Source organism: Vombatus ursinus, unplaced genomic scaffold (genome assembly GCF_900497805.2).
Source record: "Vombatus ursinus unplaced genomic scaffold, bare-nosed wombat genome assembly UNPS02014798.1, whole genome shotgun sequence".
In the NCBI taxonomy this organism is placed as follows: Eukaryota; Metazoa; Chordata; class Mammalia; order Diprotodontia; family Vombatidae; genus Vombatus; species Vombatus ursinus.
This window is the reverse complement of record NW_020954576.1, coordinates 60,961,124-60,976,916: the sequence shown is the minus strand read 5'-3', so window position 1 is coordinate 60,976,916 and position 15,793 is coordinate 60,961,124. Positions and strand designations below refer to the sequence as shown.

At 39.5% G+C, this 15,793-nt stretch overlaps 1 pseudogene; it reads right to left on the bottom strand.

The window, feature by feature from the left end:
- Positions 1-7,607: 7,607 nt before the first annotated feature.
- Positions 7,608-15,793, bottom strand: part of LOC114049454 — an 18,129-nt pseudogene continuing 9,943 nt past the window's right edge.

Sequence of the window (15,793 nt, the reverse complement as noted above, 5' to 3'; positions counted from 1 at the left end):
GGAATTTCATTATATAGCTTCACAATAATAGACTGGAAATCCCAGATAAACCAAAGGCAGGAAGATTGGAGAGACTGAGCGCATTTGGATTCCAAACATATTCTGTAACCATTTCACTTTGGGATATTAAATAGAGGGTTCTTTTGGGGATGGAAGCAGTTACTATTGCCACATTCAACTGCTTCCCTGCTGAAATAACTTTTCTTTCATAAAGGACTTTCAGTTTCTGACTGCCTCTTTTGTGCTCTCTGCTTAGGGCCTGGAGGGAGCACACACCCACACTCACATGCACATGCTCTCACCCTCCCCTCCCCTCCTCCACTCCAGAGTAAATCCAAATACAGAACCAATAGGTGAGAGATACTGGAATCTCTCTCTTTGTAGAAATTGGGGAGGGGTATGACTAGAGGGCTGGAGGGGGTGACCACAAGTGGTAATACCACAAGTGGTCATGGCAAAACAATATGATAGGGTCCAGGGCCCAGCAGAAAAGAGTTCAGAACCACTCTCTCATGCATCCATCATTCTGAAGATTGGGGGATAGAAATGGACATTTGAGTCAGGATTTGGAGTTGGAAATCACAGTTGAGCCCTCTGATGCCTATGCCCTGTGCTAGGTCCATAAGCTCGATAAACTCTGACTGTCCTCTGGGCAGGTTTTCTAAGGATGCTCTGGTCCCATACCTTTCTGCTCCTCTCTTCTAAACTAAGTTCAGAGTGGAAGACAGAGAGGAGTTTGGACAGAGCCACAGAACAGGGTCTTCCTCTTCCTGCTCTAGATGGGTTTTTTTCCAAACAATTTTCAACTTTTAAGAAGGAGGCAAAGCCTTTACAGTTATTCTGAAAGGCGTTGCAATTCCACCATGCCATAAGACAAACTTTGCAGCTTCCCCGGCAGATGTCTGCATAATGATTCCAAGGTCAAGCCCAGGGCTCTTCCTCTGAAACATGGGTGACCACAGTGTTGGAGGTGGGGAGAAGCAAAGAGTGAATTCTTTCAGCATCTTTAGTTCTGTTTTCCTATTTCTAATCCAATTTAAACTGCTCTTGAAACTCTTAGTCACCTTAGCCTCTTTATTTAGACAGCTAAGTAGAGTGGTTAGAATGCTGAGTTTCCTGGCACAATCACTTACTCACTGTGTGACCCTGGGCAAGTCACTTAACCCTGTTTGCCTCTGTTTCTCATCTCTAAAATGAGCTGGAGAAGGAAATGGCAAACCACTCTGGTATCTTTGCCAAAAAAATCCCAAATAGAGTCACAAAGATAGGACACAACTGAAACAACTGAACAACAACAAAACAAACTATGTGCCAGGAACTGTGCTAAGCACTGGAGATATAAAAGGAGATAAAAACAACAACAACAAAAAAAAAACAAACCTCTCCCCGAGCTCACATCTACAGAATAAGGCAACCTGCAAACAAACAAATATATACAAACAAACTATATGCAGGATGAATAAGAAATAATCAATGGAAGGAATGCACTAGGATTGAGAGTTTGGGCAAGGCTTCCTATAAAAGATGGCATTTTAGTTGAGACTTAAGGGAAGCCAGGGAAGTCAGTAGACAAAGTTGATGGGGGAGAACATTCCAGGCATAGGAGATGGCTACATAAAATGCCCAGAGATAGAGAGTCTTATTTGTGAAACAGCCAGAAGACCAATGTCCCAAGATCTAAGAGTATGTTTTGGGGAATAAGGTATAAGAAGACTGATAAGGTAGGAGAACACTAGATTATGAAGATATTTGAGCATCAAACAGTGGGTTTCATATGTGATCCCTGCTAGGGAGCCAATGGAATTTATCAAGTATGGGTGAATGATTGGGATTGTTTAAAATGTGTTGGGGTGGGGGAGCAGAAACAAGAAAGTTATCATTCTAAATTATTTTTTGTTGTGCCTTAAACTTTTCTCAGCCTTCACTCTTTAGCCCCCATTGTTTCATCCATACAGTTGATGATACCAATACCACAATGGAATTCTATCTCTCCTCATCTCAGCCTCCTGGCTTCCCTGTCTTTTTTCAAGTCTCAGTTAAATCCCATCTTTTGCAAAAATCCTTTTCCAATCTTTCTTGACTGGACTTGCCCTCCCTCTGAGATTAGAGGTGCTAAGTGCTTAATAAATGCTTGATGACTCACTAAATGACCTCCATTTGTTTTCTTAGTCCCTTACATACCACACTTTGGGAGTTTATAACTGGTCAACTTGTGGACCCAATAATTGCTCTTCAAACATCTTCCTTAAAAAGGATGATGGAGTATAGAAACCTTTTTGAACAGAATCTTATGGGGGCAACCAAGCATCTGGAAAATGGTTGGTTGTTGTCCTTTGTGCTTGAAGAGGATCAAAACGGCATCACTATGTTGGGGTCAAGGTATAGTGTGTCTGACTGTAGTTGATCAGTCCATTATAAGCTTGGAAGGCTCTACCACAGGTTGGGCACAGACAGTCTACATGAACATTTGGAGTGGAGATGTCTCTAAATGTGCATATCTCATGTTCCTTTTGAGTTGCTACAATTCTGCTTTACTCAGAGAGCACAGTACCTTCTTTGACAAGGGCACACCCATGCTGGGTGGTCCTGTGCTAGTGTCTTCCACCTGTCACAATAACTTCCAAAGTTCTTCAGGAAGACCCTGAGAGTGTCCTTGTATTGCTTCTTTGGAGCTAACCTCCATGTGAGTGCTTGACTTGTGCGAGTTCTCCATAAAATAGTCTTTTAGACAAATGTGCATTTGGTATTCAAACAATATGGCCTGTCCATTGGAGTTGTACTCTCAGCAGTAGAGTTCGAATGCTTGGCAGTTCAGTTCAAGAAAGAACCTCAATGTCCAGTACCTTATCTTGCCAGGTGATCTTCAGAAGCTTCCTAAGACAATTCAAATGGAAATGATTCAGCTTTCTGACATGACACTGGTATATTGTCCAGGTTTCACAGGCATACAACAATGAAGTCAGCACAATGGCTCTGTAGATGTTCAGTTTGGTAAGCAACTTAATACTTCTTCCCTCCCACACTTTCCTTTGGAGTCTCCAAAACACTGAGCTAACTCAGGCAATGCATGCATCAACATTATCATCTATGTGTACATTCCTGGAAAGTACACTGCCAAGATAAGTGAACTTATCCACATAATTCAAAATATTTCCATTTTCTCTGATGGTTCCATGTATGAATGGTACGCTGTTTGCTGGTGGAGAACAGCTGGTTTGTGTGTGTGTGTGTGTGTGACAACCTATTTCCCTTTCCTTTATAAAGATGGATAATGGAGATCCTTGAACTCCTGGAGAATATCCTCCTCTTGTCATATAACCCTGTAAGATTTCAGTCAGCTTTTATATGAGCAGTGAATCCACCACCTTGTAAATCTCACCTGGAATAGAATCATCACCAGGTGCTTTGCCACACAAAAGGAGCCTAATGACATTCACAACCTCCTCTTCAGTTGGAAGTTTAGCTAAGGAGGGATTGACTTCAACCTGAGTTATACAGTCAGTGGCTTCAGCATTGGTTGATGGTGGTCTGCTGAGAATGCTATGAAAGTGTTCAGCCCATCTCTCTACCATCATGTCCTTATCACTAATCAATGTGGAAAATAGAGGGGGAGGTGGAGAGACAATTAGAGACCGGAGACCTGCACTACTGAATCAGCATGTGCTTTTGTCCTTTATTAGAATGTGTAGGTTTGAATTCAGGTCTTCCTGACTCTGGGGTCAGTGTTCCAACCACTGCTACACCCTGCTACGTTATGTGAAGAACAGCATTTAGGTCACCAAAATAGGGCTTAGTGTGTGGAGGGGAGTAATATATAAGAAGTCTGGAAAAGAAAGATGGGGCCAGGGTTGAGAAACTCCCTTCTACTGTGTTTCACTTCCCTTCACCAAGGCAGCTCTCAGCCTTTTGGCGACTTAAAAATCTTCTTACTTCCCTCCAATTTATCTTGTGTATACCTTGTTTGTACATAGTTTACATATTGTCTCTGTGGCTGCGAGCTCCTGGAGAGCAAGGACTATCCTCACTCCCCTTCATTGTATTTCTAATGCTTAGCACAGTTCCTGGTATACAGTAGGTACTTAATAAATGTTAACTCACTGACTGACCACCACTATTGCCCGCTCCCTAAAGGTCTGCGTTAAGCTGTCCAGAAAGACCAACTTACAGCTAAAGAATGAATCCTTCTAAAAGCTATAGCACCAGAAGTACATGTTTATTAAGTGGCAGACAGTGCACTAGTGAACTAGTGGATTAGTGAAAGGGTCATATGAATATATTCATTCCACGCAGAGATAGCCTCCTATCCCTAACCACTGGATTTAACTGCCTGGGGCTATACCTAAGCCTACCAAATACGATTGTGGCTGAAGGCAGTCCCAAGGATGCATCTAATATTATAGTCTTCATACTGATTGAGGGACCTCTACTACAAAGTTAGGAAGGGTTCTTTAAATGAGTTCAAGGATCTGTCCAGCATTGACAGGGTTTCAAAAGGTATGGGCAAAAGAGAAATATGTTCTGAACTGGAGGGCAGTGAGTGATCAAGATTGTCTAAAATGTGTTGGAAGCTGGGGAGGCAAAAAAGGGGAGTAACCTAAACCTCTTGAAAAACAGTACAAAAAGACCCTGGAATGGAGGTTAAGTCCTTAAGGAAGGTAGGAAGAGAAGTGTTAGTGATGGAAAATGACCTGATTTCCTTAGATATCTCAGGAATAGTTAGACAAGGCATGTTTGTACTGGTTCAAGCTAAAGAGTCCTCATTTTCATTCTCATATTCATGAACAGTGAAACAATTGTACTGCCTACCAGTGGAAGACACAAAACCCACTAATTGCAGTGAAGGACAAAAGCATTTGCTGGTTTAGTAGTACTGGTGTCTGGTCTCTAATCCTCTCCCCATTTCCTCTTTATTTTCCAGATGCTTGGATACTCAGTAATATTTTGTTTGAAAAGGGTTTTATAGTCCAAAATCTTTTCCAAAGAAAATACTTGATGAACAAATTAACCAGCTATGAATCTTGGAGGTGTGGAATTCAAGGGACTGAGAAAATGAATAGAGGTCATTCGGTGAGCCAACAAGTATTTTTTAAAGCACTTACTATGTGCCAGGCACTGTGCTAAGCTCTGGTGATACCAAGAAAGGCAAAAATATGGTCTCCTTGAACATTCTAATGGGGGAAACTATATGTAATTAACTATGTGTAAATAAGATATATACACAATAGATGGAAAGTAATCTAAATCTAAACTAATTTATCCTAGAAGGTAATTTAAAAGCAGAAAGCATTAGCAGCCAAGAGTACCTGGGGGATCGAGCAGAAGGTGGGCTTCAAGCTGAGACTTGAAGGTAAAAAATATAAATGTTTTCTGTAGTAAATAAATCCTCATACAACATGTATAATTGCAAGCTACAGCTGTTGTCTTATTATACATTGGATGAAAAGTCAAATAACATAAATTAGAGAGATATTAAATTTCTAGAAGCGGTTATATTTTATAGGAGACAGAGTACTTGTCTTAACATTGGGATGAACGTGGTTTGAAAACCTCCTCTGACACTTACTAGCTATGAGACATTGAAGAAGTCATTTAACTTGTGTCTCAAGTAATTTCCTACAAGATATCTTTTAAGTCACAGAAGTACTGAGGTCATCCTCAATGGAGGGAAGTGACACACTGGGAGGGAATTTCCTAACCTCGAGGAAATCACAGGTCCCCAACCTATCTTTCCAGATTTCTTGCACATTACTCCCCTTCACACTCCAAGTCCAAACTTAGAGGCCTCTCCTAAAAAGAAGGTGCCAACCTACATTCTTCAAATGGAGTTCCCAATGCCAATGCAATCACAGGTTCAGTCCCGATTAGATCATTCATGAATGTGTGCATACATGCATGTGTGTACATGCATGTATATGTGTTTATCTGTATATTGTGTGTATATCTGTGTTCATGCATATATGCATTACAGACACACAACACACTGTATATATGTGCACACACATGTACATCACAGCATGTATACCTGTACTTATACACAAGTGTGTGCATGTGTACATGTATGATGTATGTGTGTGGATGTATGTATTGTATCATTTATTTATTCATGCACATGTGTCTACATGTGTGTTGTATATGCACTGTGTGTTCATAAATGTACACATATGCATGTATATTTATGTATAGGTACTTATACATGTGTGTGTGTGCACACATGCTGTCTCCCCCATTCAAATATATGCTTTTTGAGGGGAAGGACTTTTTTACTTTTGCCTTCATATCCCCAGGCACCTAGCATGGTGCCTGTGTTCAATAAAGGCTTGCTTGCCCACTGGATTGGTTGACCTTTGTGAGTTACGTTTCTGTCTTGAATTCCTTTGTAATTGAATTGAAGTTAAGCAACAGTGCATTTCTTTACGCCTTTTCCATGGACCCATTAAATGCACTTGATGTAAAGTCTAATAGGAACCAGCTTGAAGATTCCATGCAATTAAAACCATGTTCATTGTCTTGTCCTCTTCTAGATGGCAGCAACAGGAGTCTTGCTTTACTGGGGCAGCAGAAATTGCAATGAGAAAGGATAGTCTGCAACATAAAATAGCCTGTGGTTTGTCTCATTCTGTATTCCAGTGAAAGCTGTGGTTGTGCTGGGGAAAACAGAAATAAAATATAGCTAATCTAAATATCCTAGGAATTATAACTTGAATGGACCTTAGACCTCATCTATTCCAGCCACCTCATTTTATAGATGAGGAAACTGAGGCCCAGCAAAATTAAATGGCTGTCCTGAGGTCACACAGTTACATTTGTGGGGCACCATAACAATAACAACTGAACTGTATTTTGTACTTCATAGTTTATAAAATGCTGTCCTCATGACAAGCCTGCAAGAATTCTCATTTTACAAATGATAACACTGAGGCTTTAAGGGGGTTATGCGACTTGCCTAAGGTCTCATAGCCCATGAGTACCAGAGCTAGACAGGTATTATAAGATCAGAGGCAAAACGGACCTGTTTTCAGCTTTGGGGGACACTAGGACTACTCTCTAGGAGTTTCTTCTATCTGTCTTAAAGCAGGTCTTCAGAGACCATTTAATTCAAGCCCTCCTTTTTTACAGACTTTGAAAGCTATACTTAATATAATGTAGGGTCAAGGCAAAGCTAATCCCCTCAATAGAGTCATCAGCTCTATTATAGAGGTTCCAGTTTCCTGAATTTACTTGTGCACATCTTTACCACAAGTGCCTTTTTCCTGAAAAGGTGTAGAAGATAATGAAATGCTTTATTCAGTACTTCCATTATACAAAGGAAAATATTTTCTCTTAAAAATGAGGGGAAAATAGGAGGACGGAAGTGAATACTTGGTCATTGTGGAAAAGCAATGGTGCTATTACTATAATTATTGTATCACATCAATGGGACCAAGGAGATTTTCTTTTCCAAAAGATGGACCAAACGTTTCGCATTTTTACACCAGACATTTCCTTATGTCACTCTGAGACATAAACAATCCATGTTCCAATTTTTGTCCTGGAGAGCAGGAACAACCTTTGAAATGTCATTAAAAGGAGCTAATTCAGTTACTATTGTGTCTTCACAAAAAAGAAGTCTAACCCAATAGATAGCCCAGCAGTTTCATTCTTATGAACATTCTCTCCATGAAGAAAATCAAAAGGACATTGACACAGCCAATGCATAGAAGAAGAAACCTATTGATCCTGGGAATATTTGTTGCCTTGGATAGCTCTAGGACTATGAAACCTAGACCTCTTATTGTAAGCAGGAAACTAGTTGCAAGTTTTTCCATAATATATTATCCATTTACTCTATATGACAAGAAAGCCACCAATTTCTGGTGTCCATGTCCATCTGTCATAGATCCAACATCAGGAGGTTTCATAGTTATCACAAATTATCCTTCCAGTGATAAGACGGTAAGATACCACCACTAGAGAGTGAATCACCATAGCCAATGGCATATAAGCCCCAGACAGCTTCTTCAGCTTCAGGTTGGGACACTTGAGAACCACAAAAAGCATCTAGTACAATCTCTCCACTTTGGTGGTCGCGTCTTGAAGCCCAGAGTCCCTCCTTGCACAGCACTGGCCCTAACATTGACCCAGTTCAATGTTCTTTACATTGGGCCAAACCTACTATGCCATAGTGCCCATGTGTGGCTCTCTGGTTGCATTGAGGCCTCAGAGAGGTGCCTTACCCAGGCTGACCCTCCCAGACAACACCTGCTGTGAACCAAGCAAACTTTCCCTCTTGAGTAGTAACCTATTTCCTCTCTCTGTTCAACTTCTGTTTTCCAAACTAATCTGATAAAGATATTTAGTGCTAATCTTTAGTGGGCACTAATGGCTTTATGGCTCATCTCTCTCAGATAATGTATTTGGAAATTTAATGAGGGCCTCTGGAGAAATTGCCTTTACTACAAAGAATAACACAAATGGTAAGAATTTTAGACACTGAGCTGGCTGTTAAGGGAGATATTTTAGGGCAGGCAGGCCTTTGGGCATCCTTCAAATTAATCAATCAACCAATGAGGGTATCTTAACTAAAATTCCACTCCATAGGTGATCAATCTCCCATCTTGCTAATAGGACCAGATCTGATCAGCTGTTCATCGGTGATTGAGGGAAATCTTTAGTTCATGCAGATGATAGTCAATCTAATTCATTCCAAAAGCATTTATTAAGAGCCTACTATGTGCTAGATGCTTGGGGTGGAGGGAGAGGTTAATAAAGATGTAAAGCAGGGAGGAACAGTCAAAACATTAGATAACACAGGAAATACAAATGCCCCAAAAGATGAGAGTGATAAGCCCAGACCAACAAGGTAAAAGTTATTAAGATAAATGTAAAGTTTTACATTTAGACTTTTAAAAAATGAATTACTTAAATACATGGTAGAGAAAATTTATCTAGAGAGTAGTTTATATGAAAATAGATTAAGGTTTTTAGACATAGCTATAAGTAGCAATTCTGACACAGCAATCTAGTTGAGGTGGGGAGAGATCTTGAGATACTGGTCTGTGTGGGATGAGACAGAAATCTTGGTGCATTTCCCCCAGGGTGTCATGAGACCACTTCTAAGGAAGCTACCATGAAGGAGGAGGAGCAAGACCAGTAGACTGCAAAAAAGCCCACCCTACAGTGCAGCCTCGCAAGAGAGGATGTAGGTCACCTGGCAGCTTCCAATGTGAACTAAATAGTTTTGCTGGCTGGATGCTAAGCTTAGTTGTTTCTATACTACAGAAAGAATTTAATGCTTTCAGTACCCTTTAAATTTTGGCACCTTGAAGCAAAACCCTCATCATCCTACCTAGTTCGATTCTGAATTTAGTTCACTATAAGGTCAATATGACATCGACAGTGTGAGCGACATGCTAACAAAAAAGATAATTCTATTTTAAATTTCATTACTATAAATTTACTATCCATTACATGACAAGTGTTAAAAGCTGTACTGACTCTTTGGATATCAATGATGATGATGATAATGATAATAATATATAATAATAATAGACAACATTTATATAGCTATTCAAGGTTTACTAAGCACTTTACTTACATTTTCTCATTTGATCCTCACAATAACTCTGTGAGGGGGGCACTATTATTTTCTACCTTGTACCGATGCTGAAACTAAAGCTAAGGTGGGCCTCAGTCACACAGCTAATAAATGTCTGAGTTACAATTTGAATTCAGGTCTTCCTGACTCTCTTCCCGACACTCTATCAATTTCATAAATATTGGAATTATTGATTCATATCACTTTCCAGGTATTTAAAGAGGTCATGTCAGTTAGTGTAAAAATGGAAAAAAAAAGAAAGGTTGAAGGCAGAGTGATTCGATTTGAGTCATACATAGTTTCTATGAATCACAGAACAGACTCCTTCTGATTCTTTTTGGCTTTTGGGTACAAATATTCTCCAAGAGGCATCTATTCTCACTATCATCTCATATTTCTCTTCCTTTTTGTGCCTAAACTCCTTGAAAAGGTCATCTATAATTGATGCCTCCACTACCTTTTCTCTCACTCTCCTCTAAACCTTCTGCAGTTTGACTTCTAATTTTACCAATGACCCCTTAATTGACAAATCTAATGACTTTTTTTCAATCTTCATCCTTCTCAACCTCTCTGCAGCTTTTGACAATGTTGATCATCCTTTTCTCCTTGGTGCCCTCTTCCCTCTAGGTTTCTGGTTCATCTCCTACTTAACTACTACTTCTCAGTCTCTTTTGCTAGATCTTCATTCAGTTCACAACCATTGACATTAGGAGTCACTCAGGGCTCAGTCTTGGAATTTCTTCTCTTCTCCCTCTATACTATTTCATTTAGTGATCTTAGGTCCCATAGATTCATTTCTATTCTAATGATTACTTCAGATACACTTTTCTTTTCTAATTTAGTATTTTATTTTCCTCCAGTTACATATAAAAACAATTTTAACATTCATTTTTAAAACTCTGAGTTCCAAATTCTCTCCCTTCCTCCCCACCCCCCACAATTGAGAAGGCAAGCAATTCTATATAGGCTATACATGTGTAGGCATGAAAAACATTTCCATGTTAGTCATGTTGTGAAAGACTAACTGTATTACCCTCCATCCTATTTCCCCACCTGTTTATTCTATTCTCTCTCTCTCCTTTCATCCTGCCCCTCCTCAAAAGTGTTTTTCTTAACCTCACTCCTTTCTTAACCTTCAGACTCCCTTCTCCAAATGCCAATTGGACAACTCAATCTAGACGTCCCACAGACATCTTAAACTCAGTATGTCCAATACTAAATCCATTATTTTCTCCCCTAAATCTCCCCCTTTCTGAACTTCCCTGTTATTGTCGAGGGTACTGCCATCCTTTCAGTCACCTGGGAGACTCACAATGAGGCTATCATCTTCTACTCCTTACTCTCTCTCACCCCCTGTATCCAATCTGCTGCCAAGACCTACTGATTTTACTTTTGTAGCATCTTTTGTATATGCCCCCTTCTGTTTTCTGACACCACCATCACCATCTTGGTGTGGGCCCTCATCACCTCATGCCCAAACTATTGTAATAGCCTGATGGTCTCTCCCATATGTCTCTCCTCATTCCATTGCATTGTCAAACTAATCTTCCTAAAGTGCAGTTCTGACCACGTTAACCCCCACCCCATTCAATGAAATTTAAAAACTCCCTATCACCTCTAGGATCAAATATAAAATCCTCTGGCATATAAAGCCTTCATACCCTGTGGTGCCCCCCACAGCCCTTTATGATCATCTTACACTTTGCATTCTTCCATATTCACTGAGATTCAATGACACTGGCCTCTTTGCTGTCCCTTGCACATGACTCCAAGCATTTTCACTGGCTGTTCCCCCATGCCTGGATTCCTCTCCTTCCTCATATCCACCTCCTGGCTTCTCTGGCTTTCAAATCCCAGGTAAAATATCTCCTTTAATGCTAGCTTTTTCCTCCGTTGATTTTTTTCCTATTATCATGTACATAGTTAATTTGTCCAATTATTTCCATGTCGTCTCCACCATTAGATTGTGAACTCTTTGAGTGCAGAGATCATATTTCTTCCTTTTTTGGTATTAAATGACAGCAGTCATTTAATCGATGTTATTGACAGACTAACAGATCATGTTTCATTTTTCAATAGTGTCCTGTTCTTCATGACCCCATTTGGAGTTTTCTTTGCAAAGATACTGGAGTGGTTTGCCATTTCTTTCTCCAGCTCATTTTATAGATGGGGAAACTGAGGCAAACAGAGTTAAGTGATTTGCCCAGGATCACATAGCTAGTAAGTGTTTGAAGCCTGATTTGAACTCAAGGAGATAAGTTTTTCTGACTTCAGGCCTGACACTCTATCCAGTGCACCACCTAGCTGCCCCTGACAGATCATAGTTCTGCTTTGCCCATTTTTTTCCCTCTCTTCTTTTCTTCTTTAATGCTTGGGATCTTAGAATGGCTAGGCTGTGGGTACTCACATCAGTCTGATCCAGTGAGATTCAGAAAAAGGTATCAACTTAAAATCCTTCTACAAACTCATTGTCATAAAACAAATGTGTGAATTAATTTTTAGGTTTTACTTTTAAAAAAGTGAAATTTTCCCATCCAGCAAAGCTATTTGGCTAGATTTGTAGTTCTGGGCAGTCCTAGCTCAGGCCAGTCTAATGATTCAGGCTCAGGACTGGAACAAAGTAAAATACTCATGAATCATAAAATTCAGTAAAAGTGAATTTCCATATAATGGAGATCAAAATAGATACAATTAATAATTAAAAGAGACAACGCTCCCCTCCACCACTAGATTCACTAAGGCAGCAGCTGTGGGTCAGAGAGAAGTCCTACAGGCCATTAAACCTCAGGAGCAGCAGCTCCCCATTAGACTGGGCTTTTTATGCCTCAGGCAATAAGGAAGCAATGCCCTAGTCCCCAGACCAACCAAATCCCAAGAATAGACTCTTTGCTCTCTTATAGGGAAACTGAACAAGTCTACTTAAAACAGATGCCTCTCTGTCTGTGTTATATTTAAGTCTCATGTATATGTTAGATACATACCCTCAAAAAGAAAAAAAAAAGGTTTGTTTATTTATCTGCATGAAACACACCAATATGAAGCAGTGGTTTGCAGTTCTTTTAAAGCAGTGCATTGTTTGCATCACCTCCATTTCTAAATATACCCTTCCCCTTTTACCTCCAAAGAGCCATCCCTTGTAACAAAGAATCAAAAAGAGAAAGAAAAAAGGCAGTTCAGTAAAACTAACAGATCAGTTGAATCTGACAGTATACCAGCTTTTCACACCTTTAATCTCCCATCTCTGTAAAGAAAGGAGGGAAAAATAATATTCACAATGACGATAACAATGTAAATGGAAAGAACAATAGCTCCCAAAAGAAAAATTGCAAATTATAAAGAACAAGCATGGACTCCCCCCCAAAAAAGTTATAAGTAGAAATCCCTACCCCATTCCTGTGCACAAATGGGAGGTCTCTGGGTATGGAATACTTCATATATATTTCAAACTTTTTTTGATGAATTGATTGGTTTTGCTGATTTTTCTTTCTCTTCTCTCTTTTTTTCTTTCTTTAAAAATGTTATTGGCTATATGAGAGGGTTCTCTAGGAATGGAAAAGGGAAGGGACACTGGCAGAAAATGAATGATGTTTAAAAAAAAGATTGCAATAAAACTTTATTTTAAAAAAGCAAGGCACATTTCTCCCTCCCTCCTTCAATATCTCCAGTTTTTCTTTTTTAATGGAGAAGCAAAAAGTAAACATAAAGATTTATTTTAAAAAAATTCTAGTTTTATTGATGTCCCACTAGGACTGAGAACACGAATAGGATGCCTTTTTAAAAATAGCATTATTAAGTTGTTTTCCTGGAATGAGTGAGCTACAGGCTATTCTTCATGGCCAGTTCTAGTCATGGATGGACTTACAAATGAAGTCATATTCTGCCAACTCTAGGCCTCTTGGTGAGCTTCTGTGACTACAAAGTGGAAAGAAATCACAGTTGTACTCTTAAGGATTTTATAGTTGAGCTTGAAGAAGGCAGGATGACCTGTTGGTTGGAACTATTGAATATTAAAGTAGTTCAGTAATTAATTCATAGTTTTCTGATTTCCTTCATAATGACCTCATCTGTAAAGAAAGGGTTGGACTAAAATGACCTTCTAGCTTTGAATCTGTAATCCTATGAACCTCTCACTTTTCATTCTTAGGACAATCTTGATCCCTTTTCGATGTTTTTCTTCTTAGGCTCTTTGGAGTTTCTCTTATCCAATGAGAAAGGAGCCACTTTCTTTTCTCATATCTCCTAAGGGGTGATGAACTCCTCCTAGAAGCTGATCATTACAGCCTGTACCAACATATGGGGAGACTATTTTGATCAGCTCATCTGTAAGGTAAAGAGATGAGTTAAGGGCAGCCTAATCCTCTAGTTCTGTGGCCCTTTCCCAATGCAGCAACATGGATTTCAGATAAAGTGTCATATTCACTATAAAATGGTAGGTTAACTACCTGTTGAGAGAGTACTTTTGGAGTCCCCTTTTTTTATTTTATTAAAGAAAATGTCTTATTCTGAACCTCAATACCAAAAAAGAGCATTTGCATACATGTAGTATAAAACAAAGGATTTTATAAGAAAGTGTAAATCAATAGTTCATACTGTTTGTTTAAAATAAAAGGTATATAATAATTTTTTTCATGGTAGTTTCAAAACTGTCCTGCTTTTCTGTTCCTTTTAAAATTCTTTCTGTTCTCTTCTGTGCATCTTTTTTTTTTCCTTTCAGCTAAAGACAAGGTTTATTAAAGATCTGCCATATTAGCCAGACTCTTGAGGAATCTGAGAGTCTGTGAGGTATTGGCTAGATTCTAAGAATCTGAGCAGTGGCTAGATTTTAAGAATTACCTTAATGGAGACAAGATGGACCTTATCTACAGAAAGACTGTGGGAGGGATCTAGGAGTGGCTAAGGAGTTTGGGGTGACTAGAGGAGGGGTTTAAGGAATATTTGAATGGAGTGGCCAGTAAACTGGAAGTTGGAGCCTACCTAGGATTAAGTGTGGGAAATGGCTGGGGGCCATAGGGAGGGCTAGGCTAGGTTAAGGGTAACAGAATTGGGAGATTGAGTGTAGCCACAATGAAAGGCTAATTGATGGAATTATGGCCTCAGGCGAATGCCAGATTCGGCCATGTGGGAAAGTCCAGGGTTTTTCCTTTTGGGGGTCTAGATCCCAGCCTCATCATTCACCCCTCAAAAAAATGAGACCCAAATTCTTTTGGGCTAAGGGGCGAAGGTCTTGGCTTCTGAAACTGCTTTCTGCTGTTTAAAATGAGCTTAAAAAATGCTGGTTGGTTGATTGCTATTCAGTTAGATTTAACATTTATTATGCAATGTTTTCATATATTGAATTATATATGCAGTTTTTAAAATGTATTTATTTTTAGTTTTCAACATTCACATCCACAAGATTTTGAGTTCCAAATTTTATCTCCATCTCGTCCCTCCCCCAACCCCAAGACAGCATACATTCTGAATACCCTTTTCCCTAATCTGCCATCCTTTCTATCTCCACCCCCCTTCTCTTATCCCCTTCCCTTTCTATTTTCCTATAGGGAAGGATAGATTTCTATACCGCATTGCCTGTATACCTTATTTCCCAGTTGCATGTGAAAACAATTTTTAACATTTGTTTTTAAAACTTTGGGTTCCAAATTTTCTCCCTTCCTTCTTCCCCACTCACCTTCATTGAGAAGGCAAGCAACTCAATATAGGTTATACACGTATAGTCATGCAAAACACTTCCATAGTAGTCATGTTGTGAAAAACTGTTTCCCTTCATCCTATCCAACCCCCCATTTATTCTATTCTCTCTTTTAACCCTGTCACTCCTTAGAAGTGTTTGCTTCTGATTAACCCCTCCCCCAATCTGCCCTCCCCTCTATCATCCCCCTGCTCTCTTATCCCCTTCCCTCTATTTTCCTGTAGGGTAAGATAGATTTCCATACCCAGTTGAGCGTATATGGTATTCCCTCCTTAAGCCAAATCTGATGAGAATAAGATTCACTCATTCCTTTTCACCTTCCTCCATTTCCCCTCCACTGTAAAAGCCTTTTCTTATCTGTTTCATGTGAGATAATTTACCCCTTTCTACCTCTCCCTTTCTCCTTCTCCCAGTATAATCCTCTCCCACTCCTTAATTTTATTCTCCAGATATCACCCCTTCATCTTCAACTCACCCTGTGCCATCTATCTATCTATCTATCTATCTATCTATCTATCTATCTATCTATC